We start from the raw sequence: 15,771 nt of genomic DNA, 5'->3' as shown, positions 1-15,771 counted from the left end.
TCAATAATGAGCAAAATGAACAATTCTTCATTACCCATCGCTTGCCTAACCACAGTAACTCTCAGATCCATCTGCCTCCATTCCTCATCTAGCCCATCCTAAATACTCTTGCCAAAGCAATGTACTTAAATCTAATTGTTGCTTAAATCTCATGAGTGATGAGAAAAACTTCCATTATATTACAAACCATCTACATGGTCATTTCCCACTCTTCTAATTTTCTACTATTCTCTTTATAGCACCCAGAGTGATTCGAGGAAAAAGTAAGACTTGTCAGTCTTCTGCTCAGATCCCAGGATTGGGCTAAACTCTTCAACCCTTCCCCTTCCTCCTCCTTCAAATCATTCTCTTTACCTCCCTCCTCTGAGGACATACAAGTTACTGTCTACCTTGGGATTCTTTACTGCTGTTTCCTTTGCCTTGGATGCTGTTTCCTGATATATCCATATTCCTTTATTCAAATAGTTCCCCATGAAGTCTTCCTCTGCCTTGTGTCATCCTTTGAGGTTTTATTTAAATATCACATGTCAGTGAAGACTTCCTAGGTCATTCATTTTGAAATCTTCCCCTCCTCTCAACATACACAACTGTTCAAGTCATCACTTTCACCGCTGTAATAGCACCTCATAGAGTCACCAGTGCATAACAGGTGTTTGATAAATATGTGTTGAGTTAGTCAATGAAAGATCAGCTTCATCTCTCGCTGCAGCTACCCAGTGATGTCCAAACTCAGTTAGAATTTTGGGGGTCTTATGCCTTTATCCGTATCATTTCACCTACCTAGAATGTGTTCATCCTCCTTCTTCCTCCTCATCTATTTTCACTAGTCAAAATTCCACTTATGCTTAAATTTCTTCCCTAAATGCCACCTCCTGACTGTTATTTTATTCCTCTGGTTTTTGTATTGGGAGGGGCAACTTTCAATAGCATAAATCACATTCTCTACTTTTCTCTCATGTCCCACATCTAATCTATAATATCCCATGGCTCTACCACCCAAATGGTTTTGGAATCTGTTATTTTCTTCCTATTTCCACTAATGAATGCTATCCTATGGAGATTCCATCCTATGTCACGGAAGTATTACGATAACCTCCCATCTCACTTCTTAGATTGTCACTCCTTGCTGTTTCTCTTCCACATAGCAGCCTGTGACCTTTTTATGACACGATTCAGATCATGTCACTCCTCTATTCAAACCCTTTACTAAATTGCCATGTGTCTAAGGATAAAATCCAAAGTCTCTCCTATGACCTAAAAGGACCTAAATGACCTTCTACTCAACTACCTCTTTGAGGTAATGTTTAATGACATCTTGATCATAATGGTAGTGCCAAAAATGGTTTTGTAGAATGTAAGGGCTTAATAAACATTTGTTTCACTTAGCAGGTAACAACTGTGTAAGCGCTTACTATCAATATTATTTATTAAGTCACTAAGAAATCCTGTGAGAAAGGTGCTATTATTATCTCCATTTTAAACATGAGATACCTGAGGCTTAACATATTGCCTGGTATGAAATAAAAACATAAAAAGAGTACTTATTTTTATTAAAGATATAGAATACATCTCTTGACATGTTATGCAGATAGAAGGCAGATATATTTTAATTTGTAAAAAGACAATAGTAAAAAGAAGTGAAGTCAAATGTCTAATAAAATTACAGAAATATAGAACATGGTAAAATGTGGAATACTATTGGCAAATATTTTATTCCAGTTTAGAAGGGCAAATTTATCTTAGATAAAAGATAGCAGACTCATTTCTAATAAAATTGTGACTGGGCATGGTGGCTCACGCTTGTTATCCCAGCACTTCAAGGCAGGTGGATTTCTTGAGGTCGGGGATTTGAGACCAGCCTAGCCAACATGGTGAAACCCTCTTTCTACCAAAATCATAAAGATTAGCCTGGTGTGGTGGTGTGTGCTTTAGTCCCATCTACTGCGGAGGCTGAGGGGGGAGAATCGCTTGAACCCAGGAGACAGAGTTTGCAGTGAGCCAAGATCATGCCACTGTACTCCAGCCTGGGTGACAGAGCAAGACCCTGTCTCAAAAAATAAAAATAAAAATAAAAATATGTGAAGCAGCCAAATATTCAGTTACCTTTTGTCAACTATATTTAATGAATTTCAAAAGACTAAAACAAACTTACACTGGTCAGAATTGTTATAGTCTCGAATTCGAAGACATAGAATCTCTAGCAAGTGAAAAGGAATAATAAATAAATAAACTTTGAATTTAAAATACATTTCTGTTATTTTATAAGGAAAACAAACTAGTATATTCCGGTGACATTTTTGGCTAACTCAGCTTTGTCAGCATAATAATGATGAGTGTTTATTTGCTGCTTCCCAGGTGGCAAACACAGTTACAATCATTTTAAATGGACAATCTAATTTTGTTCTCAACATCTCCAGAACATGTTAATTATTATTTTTCCCATTTTACAGATGTGTAAATTAAATCATACTCTATTGAATCTCTTAGTTATTAAGTAGTAGAGCTAGGTTTCAAACACAGGGTTTTTTATCTCTACAGGTTAGACCTTTAAATCTAGGCTCCCCGGGATACTCAATGGATAAAAGATTAAACGTGTTTCTATGAAGTATTGTTGCTACTCTTGTGAAGAGGACACTAGAAGAGGTTTCTGTAGCTTTAAAATTGGTGCTATAAAACAGCTTACGTTTCAGAGAAGTGCTCTCAAAAATTACACTTATTTTGTTAAAAACTAAATTTAACTATCTGAAGATCTGTAAAACTTAGCATTTGTTCCATAGTGACAGGAGTTAATTTCATTTCCGTCACTGGGAGTGCTCCACAGGTATATTGTAAATTGCTATGAATTACTGTGACTCTGACCCATTATCATAGCAGGAAATTGCATGAATCTCACAACTGATATGAAATGTACTGCCATCACTGTTATGCATTAATTTCTAAGTAGTTGGCCATTTGTAATAATTCTGTAAATGTCCATCTTAGCACACTTTTCAGTCTAGACAAGTTAAGCCAATGTGCATGGAATTTTCCTCATTATCTTCAAGCAGTTATACTGAATTCTAAAATTACTTTTTTATTGGACAATTTCACCTTGAACATCTTTCCAAGAATTGGAAACATGCTAGTCTCATTGTCCTACTCTCTAATACTTAAGGGAAATTTACTCTATAAAAAGTAAAGCCATTTGGCTATATATGATTAGAAAGACAGAGTGAGACAATCTCTGATGAATGTCAATAATGTATTTTTTTCTTTCTAACTTGTATTGAATATATTAGTGATTCATTAGAGGATTTTTAAATCATATTGACTCTCAGTTTACTGATATAATTTTCAGATAATGGTATACTTCATCACTATAGTTTTAAAAAGAATGTTTTTGCAATGTGAGTGTCCTTTACATTATAAGTAAACACATTTCATCATTTAAAAACCAAACCTTTACAATGCAAATTATACTTTTCTTCTCTTTTCTTTGATATTGACATTCTTCCCCTCACAAGAAAGATGAATTCAAATAGCATACTTCATTGAAACTTCTTGACAATGGTGAAATATATGTGGCCTCCCTATGTTATATTTTATATTTTAGGATATCATATCTGTTTCTACTCAATGCTTCTGGCTAGAAATTCCCTCCTTTGGTAAATCTTTAAGTACTTTTAATAATTTTTGAATTTTTTTTATTTCCACCCCACCACATCTCAGGTTTTCAGATTCTTTTCCTTCATCTTCCTAACTATTCACCCTCTATTTCAAAATCTGAATTGTAAATTAGTTTCTAGAAATTTATACCTTTTTTTTTTTTTCCTGTAAGTCTGTCATTGATCTTATAGTTACTCAGTTAGGGCTACTCTGACAGATAACTGTCTGCATTACTGATTCTCTAACTCCAATGCCTCATGTAGCCAAAAGCACACTTCTGTCTATACTTTATAAATTATATAATTTTGACATTTGGCACATTGCATGCCATTTAATTTTAGTAAATTAAAATAGTGTGCCTACTTGGTTTTAGGCACAGGGCTAGATGCTTGGGAGGGGAAGAAGAACAAAACCAGAGACCATGGAGGGCAGCAAGACTAATGAATAGAGAAATGAATGAGTATGTTGTATATAAAATAACAGTAGATATAACTGGTAGACATTATGTTCTATAAGAACAGCTATCCTGTCTATCTCTGTCATAACTGCATTATCAATATAGAGTCTGATACACAGTAGTTAGTCAATAAACAAAAATTGAATGTTCTTGAAAGGAGATAAATGGAGTCTAAATAGGACATTATTTCACAGATAAAAATTAAAGATATCAATTTATTTATATATACGTAGCTTGTCTTTTTTGTTGTTGTTGTTGATGCCGCATCTTTCAGTACAAAGAAGAATCATTCTAAAATATGTTTTGGTAATCAAAAATTCTAAGATAAGCTGAGTTACTATCTTCACATGTAGATATTCACTGTGTGCATTCATAAGAAAAAAGAGTATCTCTTTATAATCTTTTTGGGAAATGTTCAGTATGTAATTATTCAACAGACGTCATCTTAAGAAGTCTTGCCTGGGTCTTTGTCATGGTCTTCTTAAAGCTGTCCTCTTTTTTATTCTCTGGAGTACCAACTCCCAGGCCAGAGTTAACCATGCATCTCTCTTCAGTAGTTTCTCACTGTAGCAAATGAAGCAGAGACACGTTGTATTACCCAAATTGTTCCTGGCCTTACATTGCTAAGTATGCCAGGGCCTTGAATAAGCTACTTTTGTCCAATAGCTTTCATTGTAACACTAATGAGAAAGAAAAGTAATTCACAGCCAGGGACACTGTGGAATGTTCACATTGTCCCCATGTCTGCGTGAGTTTTCTCTGGGTACTCTGTTTTTCTCCCATATCCCAAAGATGTGCCCATTAGGTGAACTGGCATGTCTAAGTGTTCCCAGTCTGAGTCAGTGTGGTGTGTTTGAGTGTGCCCTTCAATACGATAGCTTCCTGCCCAGGGCTGGCTTCTGCCTTGTGCCCTGAGCTGCTGGGATAGAGTCCAGCCACCCCAACCTTAAACTAGAATAAGCAGGTATATTTGTCTGTTCTCACATTGCTATAAAAACACTACCTAAGACTGGGTAATTTATGAAGAAAAGAAGTTTAATTGGCTCATGGTTCTGCAGGCTGCACAGGAAACATGGTTGGGGAGACCCCAGGAAACTTACAATCATGGCAGAAGGCAAAAGGGAAGCCAGCACATCCTACATGGCTGGAACAGGAGGAAGAAAGAGCGAAAAGGGAAGGGCTGCACACTTTCGAACAAGCAGATCTCATAGGAACTCACTCACTATCGTGAAAACAGAAGGGGAAAATCCACCCCATGGTCCAATCACCTCCCACCAGGTCCCTCCCTTAGCACTGGGGATTACAATTCAACATGAGATTTAGGTGGGGACACAGAGCCAAACCGTATCAGCAGGTTAGAAAAAGAATGAATGAATGAATACAAATTATTTTAGAATAAAAATTTGTCATGTGTTCAATAATCATACAAATACATGGCATCAAATGAGGCAGTAGCAAAGCACTCGGCGAGCCACCATATTTGCCATAGTTTTTGAATGACACAGTGGGAGGAGGTGCTCCTTAAAGTTTTCACTTTGCAAATGTTCATTCCTAGATGTAACACACTACTCGTCTGACCACCGTCTCACAGCTATTCACCAAAAATTGGGTTAATAATCATCTTTTCATGAATCTTTCTTAAATGAATCTGTACCTTACATTTATTTCCATGTTTAATATTAGAAGTGCTTTGAGTGTTTATTTAGAAATTTGGTGATGTTTTCATAGCCAGAAATATGCCATGGAAAGTTAACTCTTGTTTATATCAATTAGCCCAGAGTAAAACTGGTTTTGTTATACATTGTTTCAAGTCATAGTTTCCAAGAATCTATAGAGGTTGTTAAGTGCGAACTTGAAGTACTTGTCCACATATCCACAGCCCACTGCCCTATATTCCAATCGTACTGGAACCCAGTTACTTAAACAGATTCTGTCCTCATATTTGCTAAGCCTGGTGACATTTGTTCTCCTTCTCTGTGTCCTCCTTAATTTTCACTTACAGAAGTTCCAATAATCCTATCTTTTCATTTCTGTATCCTTTTCCAGGACCTTCCTTCACATGATAATCTGTTCTTTCTCAATAACTCCTTGCAGAACCTCAAATACAGAACATATTGTCACCTTCTGTTTGTGTTATGCCTCCTCCACCAGCATCAATTTCTGATAAGAAAAATCACATTTTGTGGCCAAGCGTGGTGTCTCACACTTGTAATCCCAGCACGTTGGGAGGCCAAGGCAGGAGGATCACTTGAGGCCAGGGGTTAGAGACCAGCCTGGCCAACATGGCAAAACACCATCTCTACTGAAATATACAAAAAAAAAAAAAAGTATCTGGGCATGGCGGCGCATGCAGGTAATCCCAACTACTCTGGAGACTGAGGCAGGAGAATCACTTGAACCCGGGATGTGGAGGTTGCAGTGAGTCGAGATCGCCCGGCTGCATTCCAGCCGGGATGACTGAGCGACACTCTGTCTCAAAAAAAAAAAATATATATATACATATATATATATGTATATATATGAAAAATTGCATTTTACTTATCTTTTAACTATAAAGTTTCTAATTTAAGCTTTGCACATATAAATATTTAATATATCCATGTAAAGTTGAATAAAACTGCAATTATAAGGGCATTTTCAAAAATCACAAATCACCACAGAAATCATGGTGGAATGCTATCAAACTACAGCAAACTATAAAAATAGTATCATGTCTAAAATCATCTTCATTCATACCATTAGGAATATGTGATTGAAAGTAATTTCCCCACACACTGTTTGCATGTTTTTGTAATACACGTGTTTTGTCAGGTGTACTACCACCAGATGTGGAATAGAACACTGTGAGGATTTACTTGGTTTGTTATAATAATATCTTATCATTCCTTGTAGGAGGTAGAAGATGAGGTTATTCAGGTGAGCTTCTGTGTAAGGCGTGTCTAGGCCTTGGCAAATCTGGAGTGAAAAACCAGATGGGATAAGGGCTGAACATAGACCATGCTACGAGACAGGGGAAGGAAGACACTTTAGACGCAGTTTCATGGAAGCTGATATTGGAACATCTTATCAGTTCAGTTAAGGTAAAGCACAGAAGTCAAAAGTCCAGTTGGCCAAGGGATATACAGCATTAGTTCTCAATGTTTGGGGTTAGCCTCAATCACCTAGGCTGCTCTTTTTTTTTTTGATCTGGGAAGTAGTATTTTTAAAAAGCCTCCGGGTTCCCTGCTTAGCCGGAATTAAAAAAAAAAAAAAAAAAAAATTACATAAAGGAATTAAACAAACTTAAAGGTATGGGACATTTGTCCAAAGGTGCAGTATCATTGCAACAGACCTGAGATCTCAGTACAGTAACTCTGAATCCCAGCTGGGAAGAAAATAAATCTCCGGCCGGGCGCGGTGGCTCACGCTTGTAATCCTAGCACTTTGGGAGGCCGAGGCGGGCAGATCACGAGGTCAGGAGATCGAGACCATTCTTGCAAACACGGTGAAACCCCGTCTCTATTAAAAATACAAAAAATTAGCCGGACGTGGTGGCGGGCGCCTGTGGTCCCAGCTACTCGGGAGGCTGAGGCAGGAGAATGGCGGGAACCCGGGAGGCGGAGCTCGCAGTGAGCCGAGATTGCGCCACTCACTCCAGCCTGAGGGACAGAGCGAGACTGCCTTTCAACAAATAAATAAATAAAATAAAATTAAATTAAAATTAAATAAAATAAAAATATTTTTAAAAACGTAAAGCTCCTACAAGAGTGGAGCCGAGGCTACTTCAGGTCTTTTCTCAGTCTAACGGTATTAAGGAACTAGAGGACAGAGAAGAAAAACACAGACATCTATGAGCCCAACTGTGAGGTTGCTCGGTAAAGTGGAGACAGAGGGGACAACATACTGCAACTTTCTGGAGACATTGTGCCTTTACTAACCTGTATCCTGTTAAAACCACAAAAAGTAGTGAGGCATGCCCAATATTGGTGAGAATTCTAAGCAGGGATCTTACATGATTGTGTTCCTAGTTCTTCTCACTCTCTAAAATACTTTCTTGGCTTTTCTCATGATAATTTCTGATTCTTTTACATTTGTCTTTGTTTCCCAGATCTTTTCAGTATACTTTGCCAAACTGATGTTGACTTTTCTATATTTCATTAGGCAATTATAATACCATCACCAAATTTCTGCTGAAAACTTAGGGGCTAAAGGTGGTTAAATGAACTGAATAGTAGCCATTATTATTAAGATAACTGTCCATATCTTCCCACGCGTGCCCTTTTTGGTCATATTTGTCTCTGGATCCTGTCCCACATCACGTTAATCATGGGGATTTTCCAACATCAAATCTCCATCTTCTGTCTTCCTGACTCCTTGGCCACAAACATAATTCTCTGATTTGACACACCACACACACACACACTTACACACACCCCAAACAAACAAAAAATAATTCTATTCCTCATTTGTCTCAACTATTTGATATTACTCTGATCTTTTTATAATATACTTTTAGAAATATATATCTGTGTGTAAATGTGTGTGTGTGTGTGTGTGTGTGTGTGTGTGTGTACTTTTGAGACCAGAATGGGCTAAGGAAAACTACTTATGAATAAATGGAAATACAATGATTTTTGTAGACATATTTGTGCCTTATGCTTGATAGTGACAGTCTTGCTGTAAGAGATTCTGCATGCATGCTTAAAATGCCGCTGCCTCGTAAATGCCCAAATACTTGGAGGTTGAAGACTGGATTTTGAAATGGCTATGAGTGTACAAGGGGAAATAAACATAAGAATAAAAAACATGAGTGGAGAAAGGAATAACATGAACCAACTTAATATCACTTAAAATTACTGAGTGCAAGATTAATCATCATTAGCATTTTGTAAAGCACAGAAATAGGTGTTTCTTATAAACCATTGAAATGCAAAAGTAATATTGTAAATGTAACAATATTGCTGATGTCATTTTCCTTTTATCGTCATCCACAAATTTCTTAGAAACTGGTTTTACGTCTTAAAAGGTAAATCATGACTCTCTTGCACTCTTAATATTTTCCAAATTATATTAGCCTGTGCACTAAATTTATTGCAGCTTCTGCTTCTCTTAAAGGAAATGTAAACTTCTTCCTCACCTTACTATCCCTTGTTAGCAAATAACTAAAAATGTTTTCCATGAAAGTAATTAATAGCAACAATAAATATAAATTATTAATTACCATAATGATGATATACTAGCATAATAGTTATTATGTTAAATGCCAGTTAATTATTAAAATATGTGTTTTCCTCAAAAATATATGTTTGATTCAGTGACAAGGAACTGTTCTATCTAGAAAATATAAACTAAGAGCCTCCTTAGTATCTCATACTACCTTTGACAATGGAGAGGTTTGGTGTGATTGGTTTCAGAATGGACTCTCCGGGGGAGAAAGTTTGGATGCATAGGTTTGTTATAGTTGAAATGATCTGGAAAAAAGATGAAAATACAAGGAACCCGGTCTTGGTTTATGTGGTCTGATAATTAAAGCTTAGAGTCAAAATCTGGAAGCTAGGCTAAATATCAGAATTTTTTATTTTAATGAGTTAGAGCTTGAGAAACTATTTTGAGCTCCTCTTTAGTTTGTATCCTCTTTTGCTGAAGCTGTTACTAGTGGATACCAACCACAGAGGTTTCTTGTAAGCATTAAGAAAATGAAGAGAAAGATGCTTTTCACCACCAAATTCTATGTTACCAATGCTATGTCTCCCTTTTTCTTTTTTCATCTCTGCCTTGAGACAATTACTATAGCAGGATAGAATTTCTGATAATGTATAATGGTAATATATAATGAATATTATACATTAGTTATTACAGTAGCAAAGTGAATGAAGCATGGGCATTCTTTACATTTACAAAGCATGAGCATTATAACGGCAGCTTTAATTCATGATTTTTTCTTGTTGCTGCTGCTATGAGAAAATATTCATTTAAGGATTTTATTTCTACTGTCTTTAGTCCTCAGCAAATGCTAGAGTTAGAGACTTGTTTTCACAAGTGGTCTGAGATGGCACATCACCATCCCTTACAAGCAATTTGGCCTTCATTATAAATTAATGAAGTGCTAATTGCTCCTTGCAACCTTTTATGTGCAAAGGATGCTGGTGCTGTTTGCATTATCTTCTTGCAATGTATACTTCTGCTTTCACGGACTTGTGGTATCTTGCCAAATGTTAAACTACACTGAGATCTCCATAATTAAAATCATATTTTACATCAAATTAGGAAAATCTCTACATAATATGTACTGTTTGATGTCAAGTAAAATGCTGTTCATTGCAGAATAAATTTGCAAATGATTCATCAAAATAACAATCTCATTATTACTAAAAGGAGCTCAATTGGTTTACATTCAAATAATACTGTCATGATCAAACTTTCTATAAGATGGTTATGGAAAGCATTTATTCTCTAGAGTTTTTGCTACATCTGTACTTTAACATGCCATTGTGGAACCAAGGTAATGATACTAGAGAAGACTCTATAAAACACTAACTTTTAACACCAGAGATTTTTGTAGCACCAAGTCTGTTGACTCCTTTTTTATATTAAACATATACATTCATTTTGCTTTGAATATGATTGTATTATTATAGGCACCTCAATGTAAAACCCTAAGAACTGAAACTCTCATATACTCTTACCTTCTTAAAAACTCAGTATATAACATATAACTAGAGTGGATGCGAGAAAATGGTATATTGGCAATTATTACAAATACAATGTGAATATTTTCTTTTCTTAAACTGCAATTAGAATGTATCTTGTATATCACTTCTGAGATCTTCTAAAATAGTCTCAACTTGTTTCGTTGTTAAATCTGGGATGTGACAATGAAACTAGGTCAATTTTGCCTCCAGCAAATGAGTCCCTATCTTGTATTTTAGATCCTGAATGATCAAGGCTTTTAAAATAAGTAGTGCTGTTTACTTGTTTCGTTTGTAAGTTAATAGGTGAGCTAGGAAGAAGTTTTTAAACTGATTGTCACACCAGTAAAGTTTACAAATTGTCACACCAGTAAAGTTTACAGATTGTTTTTTATAATTTAAGAATTTAATATAAAAAAATTTCCCCTAAAGAGGCTTGAAGGCCAAATAAATGTCATGTTTCTTTGCTTGTGATTACCAACAATGTACTAAATGAATATTTTATTTTATTTTGTGATTAGAAGGTATGAATTAAAATTTCTGTGTTTTTAAAGATGGCAACAATAAAAACTAGGGACTGCTCAAGGAGAAAGGGAGGGAGGCAGCAAGAGTTGAAAAAGTCCCTGTTGGGTACTATGCTCACACCCTGGGTGAGGGGATCAATCGTACTGAAAACTGGACCTCGTGCGATGGACCCATGTAACAAACCTGCATGTGGACCACATTGGGAAAATATTCATACAGATAAATTTTAGGCAGTAACTTTTTTTATTCTTTTTTTTAAACAAACAAAGCAAAAAAATACAAGGAAATCATAACGAAGTGTCAACAGAAATAGAAAAAAGTGTTAATGCATTTTAAATGCTGTTGATTTAGTTAAAAATGTTTACTATCTATTGTTCCTGATGAAAATAATTAATTCCTTTATTGGAGAAAAATGTAGGAACACATTTATAATGGGCTCACAAGGATTTTATTCATATATTTAGCTATAATATTTAAATATTTTCTCTAAGTAAAACGTTTTGTTTTATTCCCATTAATAACTCTCACATATATTATAAGAAACATAAGCTGTGGCGGGCCCGCTTCGGCTGTCTCTCCATCCGGGGTTCCCTCGCCTTGCGACTGTGCGCTCAATCCAGCACCATGGGGAAGCGGGGCAATCGGGTGGCCTATATGAACCCAATAGCAATGGCGAGATCAAGGGGTCCAGTCCAGTCTTCAGGGCCAACAATCCAGGATTATCTGAATCGCGCAAGGCCTACCTGGGAAGAAGTAAAAGAGCAACTAGAAAAGAAAAAGAAAGGCTCCATGGCTTTGGCTGAATTTGAAGAAAAAATGAATGAGAACTGGAAGAAAGAACTGGAAAAACACAGGAAGAAATTATTAAGTGGAAGTGAGAGCTCATCCAAAAGAAGACAGAGAAAGAAAAAAGAAAAGAAGAAATCTGATAGGCATTCATCTTCTTCTTCATCAAGCTCTGATTCTTCCAGCAGTTCTTCTGATTCTGAAGATGAGGATAAGAAACAAGGAAAATGGAGAAAAAAAGAAGAACCGTTCACATAAATCTTCTGAAAGCTCCATGTCAGAAACTGAATCAGAAGTAAGGATAGTTTAAAAAAGAAAAAGAAGTCAAAAGATGGAACTGAGAAAGAAAAGGATATTAAAGGACTCAGCAAAAAGAGAAAGATGTATTCTGAAGATAAACCTTTATCATCTGAGTCCTTGTCACGATCAGAGTATATTGAGGAGGTGCGAGCAAAAAAGAAGAAAAGCAGTGAAGAACGAGAAAGAGCAACAGAAAAAAAACAAAAAAGAAAAAGAAGCATAAGAAACACAGTAAGAAGAAGAAAAAGAAGGCTACTAGTTCAAGTCCTGACTCACCATAACACTAAGAAAAATCAGGATTCCCTTATAAAGAAAGTGCAATGTCTGAGGAAATTTCAACTGTGAAAACTACAACATATTTACGAAAATGCATGAATTTTCTTCTTTTTAGAATTATTCCGGCCGGGCGCGGTGGCTCAAGCCTGTAATCCCAGCACTTTGGGAGGCCGAGACAGGCGGATCCCGAGGTCAGGAGATCAAGACCATCCTGGCTAACACGGTGAAACCCTGTCTCTACTAAAAAATACAAAAAACTAGCCGGGCGAGGTGGCGGCGCCTGTAGTCCCAATTACTAGGGAGTCTGAGGCAGGAGAATGGCAGGAACCCGGGAGGCGGAGCTTGCAGTGAGCTGAGATCCGGCCACTGCACTCCAGCCTGGGAGACAGAGCAAGACTCCGTCTCAAAAAAAAAAAATAGAGAAAAAAAAAATAGAATTATTCCTGGACTATTCAGTAGCCACTCAGATGCCACTGTGTGAAAGGGCCATAAATGTTGCCCGCTGCTTGAACATCTATTTTTTTTTTTTCTCCAGTGCTTGATAACTCTGGGAGATAATACACTGCCGTCATACTAGTGGTTAAGATATTTGGGAATAAAATTAATACTTTTGACTAGAAATGTCTAAGGATAAACCAATAGAAATTGAATCTGGATACATCTTATAAGATGTAATCAGAAATGACCAGATGATTCTAGTTAAAATTTTTGAAAGAGGGATTACATTAATATTGCAAAACCCTTACTCTGTAGATGTGTATTTTAATTTTTTCCCCTCATATACTTTTATTTACCTGGGGAAGGAGCTTTTAGGATTGGGGGAGTGGTTTGCTATCTCTTTAGCTAGCAGAATAGTGTGCCTTTGATCCCCACACATCCTATATTATGGACACAGTAGCCATGCTTCACGGGGAGGTCAGAGCTGGCTACCAGTAGTCTTGCCCTTTACTGAGCTTAGTATCATCCTTGGATGCTTTCATATGCTGCTTTGAGTGAACCAGAGAAACAGCCATTTGCAGCATGAGAAAGGCCCAGAAGCTCTGGGATTTACCTCCACTTCAGTAATAATGAATGTTTTTTATTATTAGAATGTGTTATGTCATTTTAATTAATTTTGATTACACTTTGGCTTGGGAGAGGAATTATTTTAAATAGACACTGGTACTTTTTGAACTTGATAGCTAAAGATTCTAAAATGCATGTTTTACACTAAGTTTTAATCAGGAAAATTTTATGTAACCAGTGATAGTTTATGTTTTGTATGAATTTTGTTTAGGCTGCAATGTTTAGTTTTTGTTAACTCCTCAGTCTTGCTGTCTTAAGTTTATTACTGTGTTTAATGGCCTACTTGCCAAGATATTTAGCATGTAGAAAGCAGGGTTTTGATTTTTTTTTTTTTTTTTTAAAAAAAAGGCTTCATATTGAAGCTGAGACTTAGAATAACAAGTTGAGTGGCAAGCCTGGTATGCTGTGTCTTATTGCCAGAATCTTAGTAAATGTAATGTTTTAAAAGTTTGTTGTCTTTGCATATCAATAACAAATTATGACAAGTTAAGTTAAAATAATAATAATAATAATAATAATAATAATAATATCTGTGCATATACCAAAAGGTGAAGTTTTTGTGCTCCATACTATAGTGAATATGAAGAGACCTGCCTAAAATTTAGCAAATGCCTATGAAACAAAATTAGACTAACTTTAGCTTGTATCATGAATTAAATTTACAAATGAATAGGGGATTCAATAAGGGTTATATAATACAGAAATTTTCTTAAGATTGTCAGGGTTACGGAAGGCATAAGGCAGAAGAATGCACAGTTCCATGGGGTTATATCTTAAGAAAGGTATATTCCAAGTGGGCACAGTGTCTCATGCCTATAATCCCAGCACTTTGGGAGACCAGGGCAGGTGGATCACAAGGCCAGGAGCTCGAGATCAGCCTGGCCAACATGGAGAAACCCAGTCTCTACTAAAAGTACCGTAATTAGCTGGGTGTAGTGGCAGTGGCCTGTAATCCCAGCTACTCAGGAGGCTGAGGCAGGAGAATCACTTTAACCCAGGAGGCGGAGATTACAGTGAGCTGAGATTGTGCCATTGCACTCTAGCCTGGGTGACAGGAGCAAGGCTCCATATCAAAACAGAAAGGAAGGAAGGAAGGAAAGAAGGAAAGAAGGAAGGAAGGAAGGAAGGAAGGAAGGAAGGTGGGTGGGAGGGAGGGAGGGAGGGAGGGAGGGAGGGAAGGAAGGAAGGAAGGAAGGAAGGAAGGAAGGAAGGAAGGAAGGAAGGAAGGGAGGGAGGGAAGATATATTCCACAAGCTCCACAAGAAAGAATAAAAGACAGAATATCCACCACATCTGTCATAGACAATAAAAGCGTTTACATTGAAAATAATATAGTATGTGGAAATACTACTTATCTTGATTCAAGCAGTTAGAAAAATTAACATGTGGTTTAGGACCAGTTTTAAGAGGAACACAAATGTGAAACTCAAGGGTCTGAAAGTTTTTGCATAGGTAATAGAGATCCCTAGAAAACTTTACATTCAAGAATGGCATGGCAAAATATGTAGTTTCCTGCAAGAAGTAAGCAAAATGGGGCATAAGAAGAAAGTATGTATGCAGAGATAACAGAAACAACTGGTTTAATAGTTTTAGGATCAGAAGTAACACACTCTTACGATGCTAAGTTAAAAGCTTCTCAAAATTTGTCCTAAGCATCACAGAAAATAGTGCTTCACTATTCTCAAAAGTCTTAAGGCTTTTACAGACTTTTTACAGTGAGAAAAGTTGTACTAAGATAACCTTAACTACGATAACCACAAAACCCCAGATATATATCTATTTCTTGACTAAGAAAAAGTCTAATGTGGGTGTAAAAGGCTTTAAGAATCAAATGTTTGCCATGTCTTCTGTTTGTCACACATGACTTGGTTTGATATTTGGCGGAGGCCAGGGGGTGAGGAACATTTACATTTTTACTTCAAGTTTTCTTTCATAGTTCCCCAATACATGTCCATTGAAATGATAGTACATTAAAAAAGTCATGCATGATGATATATAGTAAAAATATCATTTATATTCACTTTATTTTACCTTATATCAATTTTACCA

At 36.4% G+C, this 15,771-nt stretch overlaps 1 protein-coding gene and 1 pseudogene across 4 annotated transcripts in view; both read left to right on the top strand.

The window, feature by feature from the left end:
* EPHA3 (EPH receptor A3) overlaps nt 1–15,771 on the top strand; it is a 357,743-nt gene that overhangs the window by 86,875 nt on the left and 255,097 nt on the right. The window lies entirely within an intron of this gene.
* LOC694724 (protein FAM133B pseudogene) lies at nt 11,895–12,737 on the top strand (annotated as a pseudogene).

The sequence above is a fragment of the Macaca mulatta genome, chromosome 2 (assembly GCF_049350105.2).
Source record: "Macaca mulatta isolate MMU2019108-1 chromosome 2, T2T-MMU8v2.0, whole genome shotgun sequence".
NCBI lineage: Eukaryota > Metazoa > Chordata > Mammalia > Primates > Cercopithecidae > Macaca > Macaca mulatta.
This window is presented reverse-complemented; position numbering and strand designations above follow the sequence as displayed.